A 13,765-nucleotide genomic window follows, 5' to 3' on the forward strand; every position below is an offset into this window, starting at 1 on the left:
TTATTTAAATGGTATCAAAGGAATTCCCATTCCTATTGTGGGCTTGTCCTTGTTTTATCTTCATTATTCAGTCAGTCAACCATTGATTAAAAGATAAAAGAATTATTTGCTGAAGTTTCCCTTAATGCGCCTTGGCGAGGATGATGTTGTGTTGTAAACAGTTTATGACTTTGTATTCGCGGCCTGTATTTTTGTTATTTCTACTTCAGGAGCACTGCTGACAGATCTTGCCCAAACAGCATTTTATTAGATGACATCAAACTGAAATGTAGGAAAAAGAATCGCAATCATACTTAAACATAAGGCTTCACAGAGAATATGCGAAGGAGGTGGGCAATGCGGCAAACAGATAGTTAACTGTTTTAAACAACTCTGGTGAAGAGATTTTGCACTTTAGGTGTTCGACTTTAAGCAACAGGTGCACTGTAAAAAAGATTTGTTGGATCAACTCAAAAATAAGTCAACTGGTTGCCTTAAAATTTTGAGTTAATTCAACTTATTCAATATTAGTTTACTCAATAAAAGTTGTGTAAAAATGTGTCAACTAATATTTTTTTAAAGTTGAAATAACTCAACATTTTAAGGCAACCTGGTAACTTACTTTTTCAAGTTGAACCAACTTTTTATTTTTTACAGTCTGTGAGGGTAAAGGCGTCACCTTTATCAGAATCTTATGATTGGCCTAGATTGCAATAGACTTCGGGGGTGACACATCAGATTTCTATCTTGTGACATCTCACCCTGAGTTGGTTTATTTAAAATGGTATCAAGAATTTCCATTTATTATGGACTTGTACTCTTCATTAATCAGTCAGTCAACCATTGATTAAAAGATAAAATAATGTTGGCACAATTATATTTTGTCTACAAATGTAATTTCTAAACCTTTATCTCTTTTGAATGGTAGTGTAAGCATAAGTCAGAAGACATTAATTCGAAGGAGGACAATACAGTAGGATTAAAAATCCCATGGCGCTGTCCGAGTGCTGCAATGCTTCAGGTCCCCCGCACGTATGTAAATTCTTTATCTCTTGTTTGTATTTTTAGAGTACAAGCCTTATCTCTGCATATATTGCAGATTACAATGATTATGTAGGATATCAATACATTTACACCAATTAGAAGCCTGCTATTTGTACTTCTATCACTGAAAGAAAAAGGCTTTTAAAGGTTTTAATCCAAAAATTAGAAATTTCAATAAAAATGAAAACACCACATTTTTTTACATTATTCTTAAACTGGGGGTCTTCTTTTTCCGCTTAGTTTTTCAGTTTACAAAGTCCATCATCTAAATAGGGATTAGACATAGCGCAAGCACAACTGGTTTTTAAAGGGGATGAGAGACTCATTGACTTTATTACTTTATTGCTCTCATTGGTTTATTGCACGTTACGCACATAACACATCCATTACTCATTATTAGGAGAATATGAACAACCCTTTTCGGCCGTTGCGCTCAGCGCACAAACCATTTTTCCCGTCGTTAAATTAACAAAAGTGGCATCGGACATGCCCATTTAGACCGTGCGACGTGTACTTTAGACAATGCGCTTAGATCGTTAAAATAGGGCCCTAGGTGTGTTTGACTTTAAGCAACAGGTTCACTGTAAAAAAGATTTGTTTGCTCAACCTAAAAAAGTAAGTTACCTAAGTGCCTTAAAATGTTGAGTTAATTTAACTTAAAATATTAGTTTATTCAAAAAAAGTTTTTAAAAAAACGAAGTTGAAAAACTTTTAAGTTTAAGGCAACCAGGAAATGGAACCTACTTTTTACAGTGATGGGAGAAACTTCCCTAAACAGTGTGTGGTTAAATGCGTCATCTGAATAAGAATCTTATAATTGGCAAGCCACAATGGTTTAAAAAACAGAAACAAATGAGAAATCAATAAATAAAATTACACAAAATGATGCGCCATATAAGTTAACGGGAAGGACTGGCGTATCACCGGCACGCAAAATTGGATTTTGGCTTATGTATGGCACGATATTCACACTGCGTGCTATTTATACACATTTCATGATAATGGGTTGAAATTTACTATGTAACTATGTCTATATATGTCTGTTGTTTCAAGAAATAAACACAATACACTGTAAAATCTTTTTGCACTTTCATTTTTAAGTTAAATCAACTGTATTTACAAGTCGTAATAGTAGCCAGCCATATCCAATCTCTCTCTCCATTCGTTCTCCAGTTTACTTAATCTTGATTAATGCATATTCATTGCGGTGATAAACAGGATCCCTTTGGCATTTTTTTTGCTGATGTCACACAAGAACTTGGAAAGCAAAGTTGCAGATTTATTACCATGGAACAAATGCACTCAAATAAATGATGTTTTCTTAAATTTGTCTGTGCGCACACATGTGCATGCAGTGAACAAGTGAATTTCCTTGGGGATTTTCTCACAGCCATATGTGATTCAATATAACGACTTGCCAGAAGTTCATAATAATATCCAGCAGACTGACCAAGCTCGGCCAAATACTCCCATAAGTCTTGTTAAATCACCGCTAACTTTCCCACTGCAGCTATTAAAGTCAGACTTCACCTATAACATTCAGTTAACCTTAACAAACATATATGCGAAGCTAAAGCAGAAGGTACAGTAGCAAGTTCTCAGCGGTTCAGTGTTAGTGTGAGTGTTCTGCGGCTAAAGTCGTGAATAATGCAACAAACATTTTAAAGTTTCATAGGGAAAGGCGAACACTCGGAAACCAGATACAACACTCCCTCTACCTCTCTCGCTCTCTCATGCCCTCGCACTAAGGCATGTATGGCTACTGACCCAAAAACAAAGAGTACCCTTAAATCATGCAAATATATGAACTATAAAGTAATAAGGATGGCAAAGATGTGTGAAAAAATCTAGTTTTAACAGATAACAGAATGAAAGTCAGAAGACGAAGAAAGAGCAATAAGACTGTGAATGATCGAGTCCTACATGACAGGAGTTAGAGCCGAGCTGGCACATTCCTACATCAACCAGTTCGGAAACTATTCTACGTCTTCCATTTTGAAACGAATCCGTTTTTTACATCACAGCAAGCCTGTGGTTAAAAATAATATAAATAAAAAACTCAGTAGGAACCGTTGCCCTTAAGCTTCAAGTGGAGCAGTGTATCAATCTGCTCCCCATCAGAACCAGATGCTCTCCATCCCCATTTTGACGAATTGCTGCTGCTGCTGCTCAGGAATGTCTAGCTCTCTGATTCTTTGTCCTCAGATTCCTAAACAAACTCAAAATGATTGTTTATCCTGCCTCTCTTTTTGTCTCTTTTGACCCTTACATACCTACCTCTCAAACATACCTAAAACCTATAATTTACACCAACTAGATATCAATTATTCAAAATAATGTAATCAGTAATTAGAAGCTATTAAAATAATTTTATGTTAGTTAAATGTGGGTGATGCTTTTGATAATCTATGTTACCCATTTAAATATTTTTTCTCGTATAATGTAATGTAACACCGTCAGATTAAACTGTATGACTTGGTTACACCAGGTCAAGATCACAAATGTGGGAAAGGCTAAATTCAATCCTTTTAGGGGAAACTGATGTGTCTGAAACTAGTTACAGTTCATGTTTTGCCTGCAGAAATTGATAGCACACTAAGTAGTGAAGTCTGGAATCTGTACTCTTTGAGCTGTAATAGATACATAAATAGCTGAAAAGCATTTTCAAACGCAATGTTAAGAGAGAATTGGCGCTGTCTTGCTAGAGTTGAGTCAAGTCAGTCAAGAAGTACGAGATATAATTCTCTTTGCCCCGTGACATTGGGTTTATGGGTATGGTTTTTTCTTCCGAATAATTATACATTTTTGTATGATTCACTTCGTACGAATCCATACGAATTAGGACAAAGCGTACAAATTCGTGTCAGTTTGGCTGGAAAGAAAATGAGAATTAATACAATTCGGCAAATTGTACTGCAGTGATGTCACAGAATTTGTGTGTGTTTGTGTGCTATGTGTTATATTTTCATGATGAATCACTTCTTTTATAACCACACAATTCCAACACTGTCTGGGCCTCAGCAAACACACACACACAAGTCCCTGTGAAAAGCGAGCTGCTTTAAGAAAAATGTGCCATTTTCCATGTCGTCTTGATTTGTGTGTATTCATCATATTCCGTTTGTTCACAACATTCAGTACTCTATTTAGGCAGGATTTGTCATGTAAGAATATTAAATCTACCGCTCCTCTCTTTTATATCCCATCTGTTCTCGTTTTTCATGAACTAAATCAATTATCGTCAGGACAAGTGTCAGTGGTCACTGCGGAGACGGTGTTCCCATTTGGACTCTCTTGGGAATACTACAAAGTCAGGAGTTTTATTTTAAGAACCCATTATTTTATAGTTAAGAAACACACCGGGCCAAACTGAATCAAAAAGTAACTTGATAATGGTGTGATTTATCCACTGCTTGTTTATCAGAATGTGCTGAATGACTGATCTAGATCAGTGATAAACACATGCGTCTCGCCAGAACATTATACTAATAAAATCGTATGTCATTGGGAATTCACCTAACCTCCCTAAACAAAGTTATAATTGTTAAATAAACTAACATGAACACCTGTATTTACATGAACCAACATAAAGATTAATTATTTCTGAAAAACGATATTGCTCATTTTTAGGTTATGTTCGATAATGCTTTTACTCGTGTTGACAGACATACAAATATAAGTGTTACCGAATGTTTTATAAAGTTAGATTTAGATGTGAACACCCAGAAAAATAGCAAAGATAAATAAATAAATGAATTAATTATTTTAATACTCGGTTCTAGTATCCATACAGTATGACAAAAACAAATATATTTGCTGAAATATGATTTGGAAAATGTTTACAAAAATATATTTTTCACCAATAATTATGTATTTATTTAAAATATATTTAAATTAAATATATTTATATACAGTTTTGTTTTATTCGCTTTGGTACTATTTTCACATGTGGTAAAACCTTACAACTGTTAGTACAAAACTCAAAGCATGCAGATCATCAAAATGTCCGTTTTTTCAAACATGTAATCACATTTTCAATTGACTTAGTACAATACACAAAATTATACATTCACTTTTTCACCACACCTAATCATTGTGTCATCAAAGAAATACCTTTCATGTGGAGTAACTGTCTTTCACAATGCAATGCTTACAATACTTTTTATACGCTTTTCATCTGATTTGCCTAAATACATTTGACCAGCACCAAATCCAACTGAACTTAATGATTAACCCTCTGGGGTCCGACCATTTTGGGACACTGTCAGAGGTTCTGACATGCTCTTACATTTGGTCTTTTTTCAGTTGCTTTAAAGCATAATAATGGCAAGTGTCTCATACCACTGTGTTCAGCACAAACTGGGCTAAAATATTATATGAGCTACATGTATGTACATGTTTGTATTTTTGAGAGAAAAAATTTATGCGTGGTTTTTTAAAAAGCAAAATAGTCACTGATATAAGTCCACAAAAACCATACTAAACATGTTTTAACAAGACTTTTCTAAACATAATCTAGTAGTCTAGAGTTACCTTTCAGTCGGTCACTACGACGTCACGTCTTGACCGACGAATTGGCAAAGCCTCAGGACCTCAGACCAGCTCTTTGTCTGTTATGGTGGTCAGCAGAAAGGGAAAGCTGTCACTAAGCAGAGGATGTCTCATTGGATAGTTGGTACTATCGCCCTGTCTTATAATCTGCAGGGTATTCCTTGCCCATTTAATTTGAGAGCGCACTCCACACGGAGTGTTGCCTCATTTTGGGCTCTCGCTCGTGGTTCCTCGCTAACAGACATCTGCAGAGCTGCTGGTTCGGCGACACCTAATACGTTCATTAGATTTTACAGTGTTCGTATCGAGCCTGTATCCTCTCGTGTTCTTTCCTCATCAGGGGGAGCACGGAGAGCAGACTCGCAAGTCGGCTTACAGCCTCCGACTGATGCTCCATAGCAGTGTCAGTATGGAAGGCCATCAGAACAAAAATGCGTAATGGTTTGAATTGTTCTTCCTCCGCTGCCTTGGCAGCCTATGTTGCAGAGCATTGGCTGTCAGCCTCTCACTAGCTGTATCCTTGCGAACCTACGTGTTGGGCTCGGGTTCCGGCTCCACATTGTGTCCCCTAAGCGGGGTTCCTTTGTGAGTATTTTTCCGTGGGGTTAATCCTACTAGCCCACGTTTCCCTCAGCAGAGCACTGCTTTGCTTACACTGGAAGAGGTCAGCCCCTAGTGGCATTTTGGTAGGGATTCCCAATTCGTCGGTCACGACCTGACGTCGTAGTGACCGACTGAAAGGGAACGTCTCGGTTACGGATGTAACCCTCGTTCCCTGAAGGAGGGAACGGAGACGTCACGTCCCGTCGCCAAAGGGGCTGCTCCCTGCTGTCACGGCCGGTCATTCTTCCGGCTTTCTCAGCGAAAAGAAGCTAATTTCCATATTTGCACCTGGCGGGGGGCGGCGCCAGCATTATGCAAATATCTCAATGCCAAGTTCATTGGCGTTTTAGAAGTTATCGAAGCAGATTGGTCCCTCTAAGCGAGTTCCCAATTCGTCGGTCACGACGTGACGTCTCCGTTCAAAGGGAATGAGGGTTATATCCGTAACTGAAACGTTTTTTCTTTAAAATTATGTGAAAATCATCCTGCCTACTCATTCACATAAAACAATATATTGATTTAGAAATTGTAAGACACTTTTTGTTTAGAGGGGCCGTATGCCAGAAATATTGATTGACAGCTAGCAAACAAAGGATCGCATAATGAGCTGCATAATGAGCTTCATAATGAGGCAGTAATGTGAGAGGGAACTACAGTAAAGAATGTGAGGACAAATGTATACATGTTTGAGGTTTATTAAGAAGTTAACAATGTAATCAAAATAGAAATGAAGGTTAGTAGGACATTTTCAGTTTATTTGGAAACAAACCCTATTCAAAATCGTAACTTGTATAAGAAACTGATAAACAACAGAGCTGTAAACTTCATGTGGCTCATGTTACCATATAACTTTATGTCCAAAAAGTGTGAATATGTTTTTCCACTTCATAGTTTTGTACTGATGAGAGGGATGCAGACCTGTAAGAGAGTTATAAACAGCTGTTAACATAAATTGTCCACAGAAATACCCTTACATACATAACTGATGGGTTAACTGATACATAACTGTTTTCAGATGCCGATCCCCTTATCGTCTAGCTTCTGTTTAAAAACGTGTTTCTGTAAGCGAGTATGAACTTTAAAAACACATCGCATATGACGTCCATGTGCGCGAGCTCGCGTCTCCGTGGAAACAACGCGGCGCTCATAATAAAACGGTGTCGCGTGTAAAGCGCAATGTATGGAATGCGTTGCATGTAAACAATATCATATTACAGCAGATCCCGCAGTGCAGCATTACTCAAAGTTGCCATTAAGGATACGAAAGTGAATAACGGTGTCTAACACTGTACAGCATGTAACAATGAAATCCGCCATTACGTGATCACGCGTCCTCATTTGTAAACAATGCGAAAGTTTTTCAATCCGAAGCGTGCAGTCTGCTGAGGTCGCTTATGTAGGCTGAACTGCACAAGCCATAAGCATATTACAACATGATAGAAAATATAAATGAAGACAAATGACTTACAGTTTCTTCAGGAATATATCCTCCTCCAGTACGTCCTCCATTGTTCTTCTTCTTAGGTAACGTTAAAGATAAACGCTTCTCTTCCTCAATGTCCAGACATAAATGAAGATATTCCTCACGTGTGTGTATAAAGTTTATAATCCAAACAATTGGTAAAGTCTTTAAATCTGATCAAACTTTACTTCGTCTGTTTGTTATTGTGTTGAGCTGCTTCTCATTACCATGTCAACAGCGTGTACCGCCTGTGGGCGTGACCGAATTAAAGATAATGAAGTCAGCAAGGAAAAACAGTACTCTCTTTACTTCAATGCAGATTATATAAACAGTCAATATTTGTTTTTGATTATAATTAGCTTGTTTAAAAGTAGACATTTCAGGCTTTCTTTGGATATGTGTATCATGTTTGTGTGACGAGTATTCGCGGAGTTTCAACTGATTTTGTAATGTGATTTGAGAGACAGCTGACGGAGACAGAAATGTCTGAATGCGCACCCTGTTTATTTTCTTTATTTGACAAAAACACAAAGATCTATTGTAATTGTGAATGTACACATATTAAAGAGGACCCTTCACAGTTTCAAATGATGTCAAACACATAAGTGTATGATTATTAATGATGGAGTATTTTAAGTTGATTCTGCTATGATAAGGAGAAAACACGTCAAAACGCATCGACACGTTTTTGGACCCCTGGGGGTTAATCACTGAACCATTTGGTAAACCTATATATTTTCATTTCAGCAATATACAGTATATGGATTTTGATAACTACATAAATAAAATGTGTGTTTGTACGAACATATAAATTATGTGTAACCACATATACTCTTTATTGCTAATTGATTTTACATAGTGGTAACCACAACTGGTCATTACAGTAGATATACTGTAAAAGTGTGGGTGTAAAGACTGGCAAATTCTTTAAACATGGAGCAGGACAGATAGCAAATGATTGTACAGGATGTCTTCATTGATCCTTCACTTGATGACACATAGGATATATATTTTGGAAATGATAGATTATATAAATGTTGGGTAATGTAAGTGTATTACCTAATGTGAAACCAGTATTGGAGCATATTAATTTCTGCACTTCTAAGGACGATTTGAAACATGTACTAAACTGAAAGAAGATCATACCGTTGTGTTTCGGTGATTAAAACAAATGTTCTCGTTACAGTACATATTACAATAATCTTGTATTTGAAACAATGATTATGTGGACTGAAAACTTGTGCAACTTACTGAAAGCATTACATCAAGTTTTGAAAGAATGACTAGCTGCGTTACAAGTGTTTTTACAAGTGTTACAAGACTTTTGTACTAAGAGTTTTGAAAATGTACACCTTACTTGTGAAAATAGTACCAAAGAGAATAAAAAAACCAAGGAAATATATTCACACCGCAATGAAAGAAAGAATTTGTTTTATGTTAAAGATAAAATGTTTGACATCAAAGCATTTATAAAGATGATTAATATGAACTGTGCATTACTTCTATTGCTTACGTTTGCTAAGAAATTTGTTAAAATCTGTAATACCAAACTCTGAATTCATCCAAATTACATCCTTCAAAATTATTGGAAGATTATATATGTAACAATATTGGCTGTTCATATAGCATGAAAAATAAACACCAAAGAAGGGTCCTAAACCATATGATGGGACTAGAATTCCACCGAGAGTTGGTGGACGCCTGCCCCCCCAACTGCACATCCTAATATTCCAACAAACATTTATCAAAGTCCTAGAAACATGTTTACATTCACATACAGTAGCAATACAATCAATTAACCTTTACCCCCTAGCATCATGTTGTAAATCCAAAAGCAGCAGAATAAAAAAATGTATATTGGCTTACATTTTGGTTCTCTACCCAGCTCTCTCTTTCCACTCTCTGTTCAGCTCACAGATTACCAATTATTCTTCTGTCACTTTTCCCTTCTCTATTCAATCTTTCTCTTTTCTCCGTATCTTTTAATTGGACAGTGATCTGGTTTTATTTAACAGTAGATCTCCACAAAGTAAAACCCAAACCAGTAAAACCAGCCTCTTGATGCGTTTGCAAGGATGCTGTAACACAGAGGCATATGATGTGTACCTCTTAGTGGAATGTGATGAAAAACAGGGACGTTTTTTAATTAGCCGCAAGTATGATAGACATTACGTAACAAGCATGTGCTGGCAGTGAACACCTCTGATTATTGGAATCTAGGTTGTTAAGTGTGTAGTGCCCTTTCCTTATATAAGCCAAATAGCACAACATCATCAAATATATTCAAATAAATACGGTATATAAAACGTAGCACCCAATCCATTTGTTACGGCCATATTATTGTCTGAAACAAAATCTTTTTCCTGTGAACACCTTTGAATTCTTTACAGTTATAAAACTTGACCGTTGCAAATCTCATTATTGCAGTTCGATTAAATGAGTTCATCATCTGAAGTGACTTACAAATGAGAAAATGAAATTATATTCGTAATTTAGGGATGCATCTGCGCATTTAGCAGATGTTTTTATCCAAAGCGACACTTAGAAAGTCTTACACTTATTTGTAAGAGTATTTTGCATGTTCATAAGTTTGTGTGTTTTAAAATATGTTGTTATGATCTATATAAAGCAGGGATGTCCAATCCTGCTTCTGGAGGGCCGGTGTCTCTTCAGAGTTTTTTTCCAACCCTAATCAAACACACCTGATTCAGCTAATCAAGGTCTTACTAGGCAGACTAGATACTTTGAGGCAGGTGTGGTGAGGGAAGTTTAAGCTTAACTTTGCAGGACTCCGGCCCTCCAGGACTGACTTTGGACACCCCTGGTATAAAGCATTTTTTTTAATTGGTGAAGTAGGAGTGAAGAAACATTTTATAACCGACTGGTGCCCGAGGACAGGCCAGACAGGTTTTTGTTGATCAACTATTACGTATCAAAAGAATTCTATTGTGGTGGCACAACATTAAATGTCATAGCTGTAAATCAGTTTTATAGCTCATGTAAGTTTTATAACTGCAAAATACGTAACGTGACGATTGCAAACCACACCTTTTTCCAGGCGAGTCGGAGCCGCAGCGAATTGAAAATATTAAGCTTTTTAGATGCCACGTTCACGCCGCAGTTTAAAGAAAGAACCAACCAATCAGCTTGACTCTCCGTATCAATATTGTATCACGTAAACATTGTATCTTTCCATATCAACTTAAGATGGAGCAAGAGCTATCACAGCGGTTATAGTGCAGCTCATTGTTGCTTAGCACAGTGTTTCCCAACCTTTTTTCTGCCATGGCACAGTTTTGATAAGTAAAAAAATCATACAGCACACCACTATTACAATAAACATTTATAGAACTGCACAAACCTGTATTGCAATGCTTAAATGACTTGTTAAACTGTAATATTATACCTGATCTTGTAATGAACACAAAGATGAAATCCTGCCTGGAATTGATGACAGTGACACATGGACCTGTGACCAACTCTGCAACCTGGCTCCAAGCGCTTTTTCAAACAATGTGGCAGTGTTATTTCCCATGGCACACCAAACAAGAATTCACAGCACACTAGTTTGCCATGGCACAGTGGTTAGGAAACACTGGCTTAGCAATGGAAGACACTACTAGAGCGCAAGCGCCCAAGCACTTTGAAAAGAAAGACGTGAAATGCGATGGACCCATACAGTACAGATATACAGTAAATGATAAAGACATGAGATGCGTATATAGTGAGTGAAAACAAAGGCACAGGAACCTTGCAGGCAGCTGTAGAGTGCTGGCTAAGCTCCAAGCGTTTAAGGTACAGTAAATGAAATATTTTTTCCTTGTAAATGTCTTTTTTGATTAAGGAAAAAACACCATTTGGTACATTTTCATTACGCCACTAAAATGTTTTTGTTCCTTGGGAAAAAAGTAAGCATCAAGCCCTGCCTTTATTATATGCATCATTCATAAATCTAGACGGGCCCATACTGATGAATTATAAATGCCAAGCATTCACAATATAATAACCATTGAAGTCTACAAATGTAATAAATGTGACAAATATGTATACATTGTTTATATCTTACAAGCAAGTCTTTGATAACTTAATGGTTAAGTAGGTATAATCCATCTACGTTCGCTATTAGCAATGTGCCATATTACCTACAGTCAGTCATGGTTTGTTTTAAATCATATTGAAAAAAACACATAGACACAGATAATATCACTAAAAGCTTGTAATTATAGGGAAACCATTTTTAGTGCTATATAGCACATATATACAGTATCACCTATGAAGAACAAAACAGGGTGATATAGCAGCACTTTAGCACCTATGTATGGTTCAACAGAGCACAATGTGGTAACACAGGTGCTATATGGTGCTTAAAATAGTCCCCCTATATCAAGGGTCTTCAACTACTTTTCTTGGGGGTCCTGCAATGGGTCAGGTACCCGCGGATAACCGCATAAAATTGTCTGAAACGGTTAGATTTATTTTTTGGATAATTTTTTTCTTAAATTCCTAAATTGAGCAAAACAAGCAGATTACATTTTGATGAAAAATCGGTGATAATTCCCTGACTTTCAGTATCTGGAAAAGACCATCTAAAATTCCATGATATTCCAGAAATTCCATAACCTGTGGAAACCATTTTTTTAAAGGGAAATGTGTGAAAAGTAAATGTTTACGTCAAATGTTTATTACATGTGAACATGTCAGTGTTTTTGAATGTCAATATTTTTAGATTGAGCACGTCACTGGAAAATTTTGAACTGGAGAGGTTTTAAATATTTACAATAGCAAGGAGCCATTTGTGCTATACTTGCAATGCTAAACTACAGTGCATATTGTTTTACACTACTTGACGTTCAAGTCTGTCAGGCCGCTTTCCAAAAACATCTTAAGTGATGTCTTCCCTTGCAATGCACTTTAAAAAAGGACCGCATGGAATGTTTTCACAGTGGATCAAACGCTTCAGGCATTCCCCTTCATTAGAGAAAAACAAGATTCACTTGAGACCAATTTATCAATTCAGTTCACAATTAGGAAAGTTTCATTGAAATCAATAAAATGCATACAGTACTTACTGTAACAGATTAGGACAAAAAGGTCAACCATTATGCATTTAACCCTAGAGAACACACACGGTCAAATTTGGCCAATGTTAATTGATGCTACCCAAAATCTTCTTGGGTTCTCCAGGGTTAATAACTTATGCATTTAAATAGTTCCTATATGTTTTGAGGTGTAAGACTGTTCAACAAAAAATATTTTGATGAAGCTGTTGAAAATAGCTGTAGGAAACAGCAGATATTTGTATGTAACCAACGAGATGTGCCAGTTAGGGGTGGCCATTATAGCTGGTACAAATGCAGTAAATCTCTACAAAACATTTGATTTGACCATAATCCACACACAAAAGCTGAATATGCATGTGGTGCACATGCACCCATCTGTATCTACTAACGTGATCTCATGAGAATACGTGTGTATTTTAACGTTTCAGTGTGGTTGTACAACACGTACATTTACTTACGTTTAAAACGCACTGAAATGTACAATATCGACTTTTCGACAGGACTAATACGTAAATTGTTTACGTATTTACAGCTTTACAAACGTACAAATTTGTACGTAAGTTATTCCTATTCATAAATATTAAAATCGCGGGCATTTGCGTTTCTTACTCATAACAATGACATGTTTTCAGTCATATTTTCTGACTTATTTATTTAAGACAGTTTACCCATTTACCTAATGAAATGATTATGATATTCAGAGAATTTCACAATATTTCACATTTTAAAACTTCAAAATGAATAACATTTCTGTATTTATTTAAGTATTTTTTAATATTTAGTTTGTTTGCCATGACACACAAAAACGCATTTTCTCCTGCTGTCTTCTATGCAATACGTTATTATTACTACTAAGCAATAATTACAACAAAATACAACATAAATTCACAAAAGATATTACTTTTATTCATTTGCTGTAATCCACATCTTTAAAATTCATATGATTGCGAGGAACAGATCCAAATTCAGCCCTTTATCCAGCGATCTGATCTGAGTTCTCATCAGTACCCGTAAAGTCAGATCGCGCGTTCATTAATGTGAATTCAAATATCCCGCCTCAAGAAGC

General features: G+C 36.4%; 1 protein-coding gene across 1 annotated transcript in view; it reads right to left on the reverse strand.

The window, feature by feature from the left end:
* Window positions 1–9,663, reverse strand: part of gal3st2 (galactose-3-O-sulfotransferase 2) — a 31,928-nt gene extending 22,265 nt beyond the window's left edge. The window contains exon 1 of the mRNA XM_065280505.1: window positions 9,506–9,663. The gene's annotated coding sequence lies outside the window, so the exon portion shown is untranslated. The remainder of the gene's footprint in view (window positions 1–9,505) is intronic.
* Window positions 9,664–13,765: the final 4,102 nt, after the last annotated feature.

This window comes from Paramisgurnus dabryanus, chromosome 8, assembly GCF_030506205.2.
Source record: "Paramisgurnus dabryanus chromosome 8, PD_genome_1.1, whole genome shotgun sequence".
In the NCBI taxonomy this organism is placed as follows: domain Eukaryota; kingdom Metazoa; phylum Chordata; class Actinopteri; order Cypriniformes; family Cobitidae; genus Paramisgurnus; species Paramisgurnus dabryanus.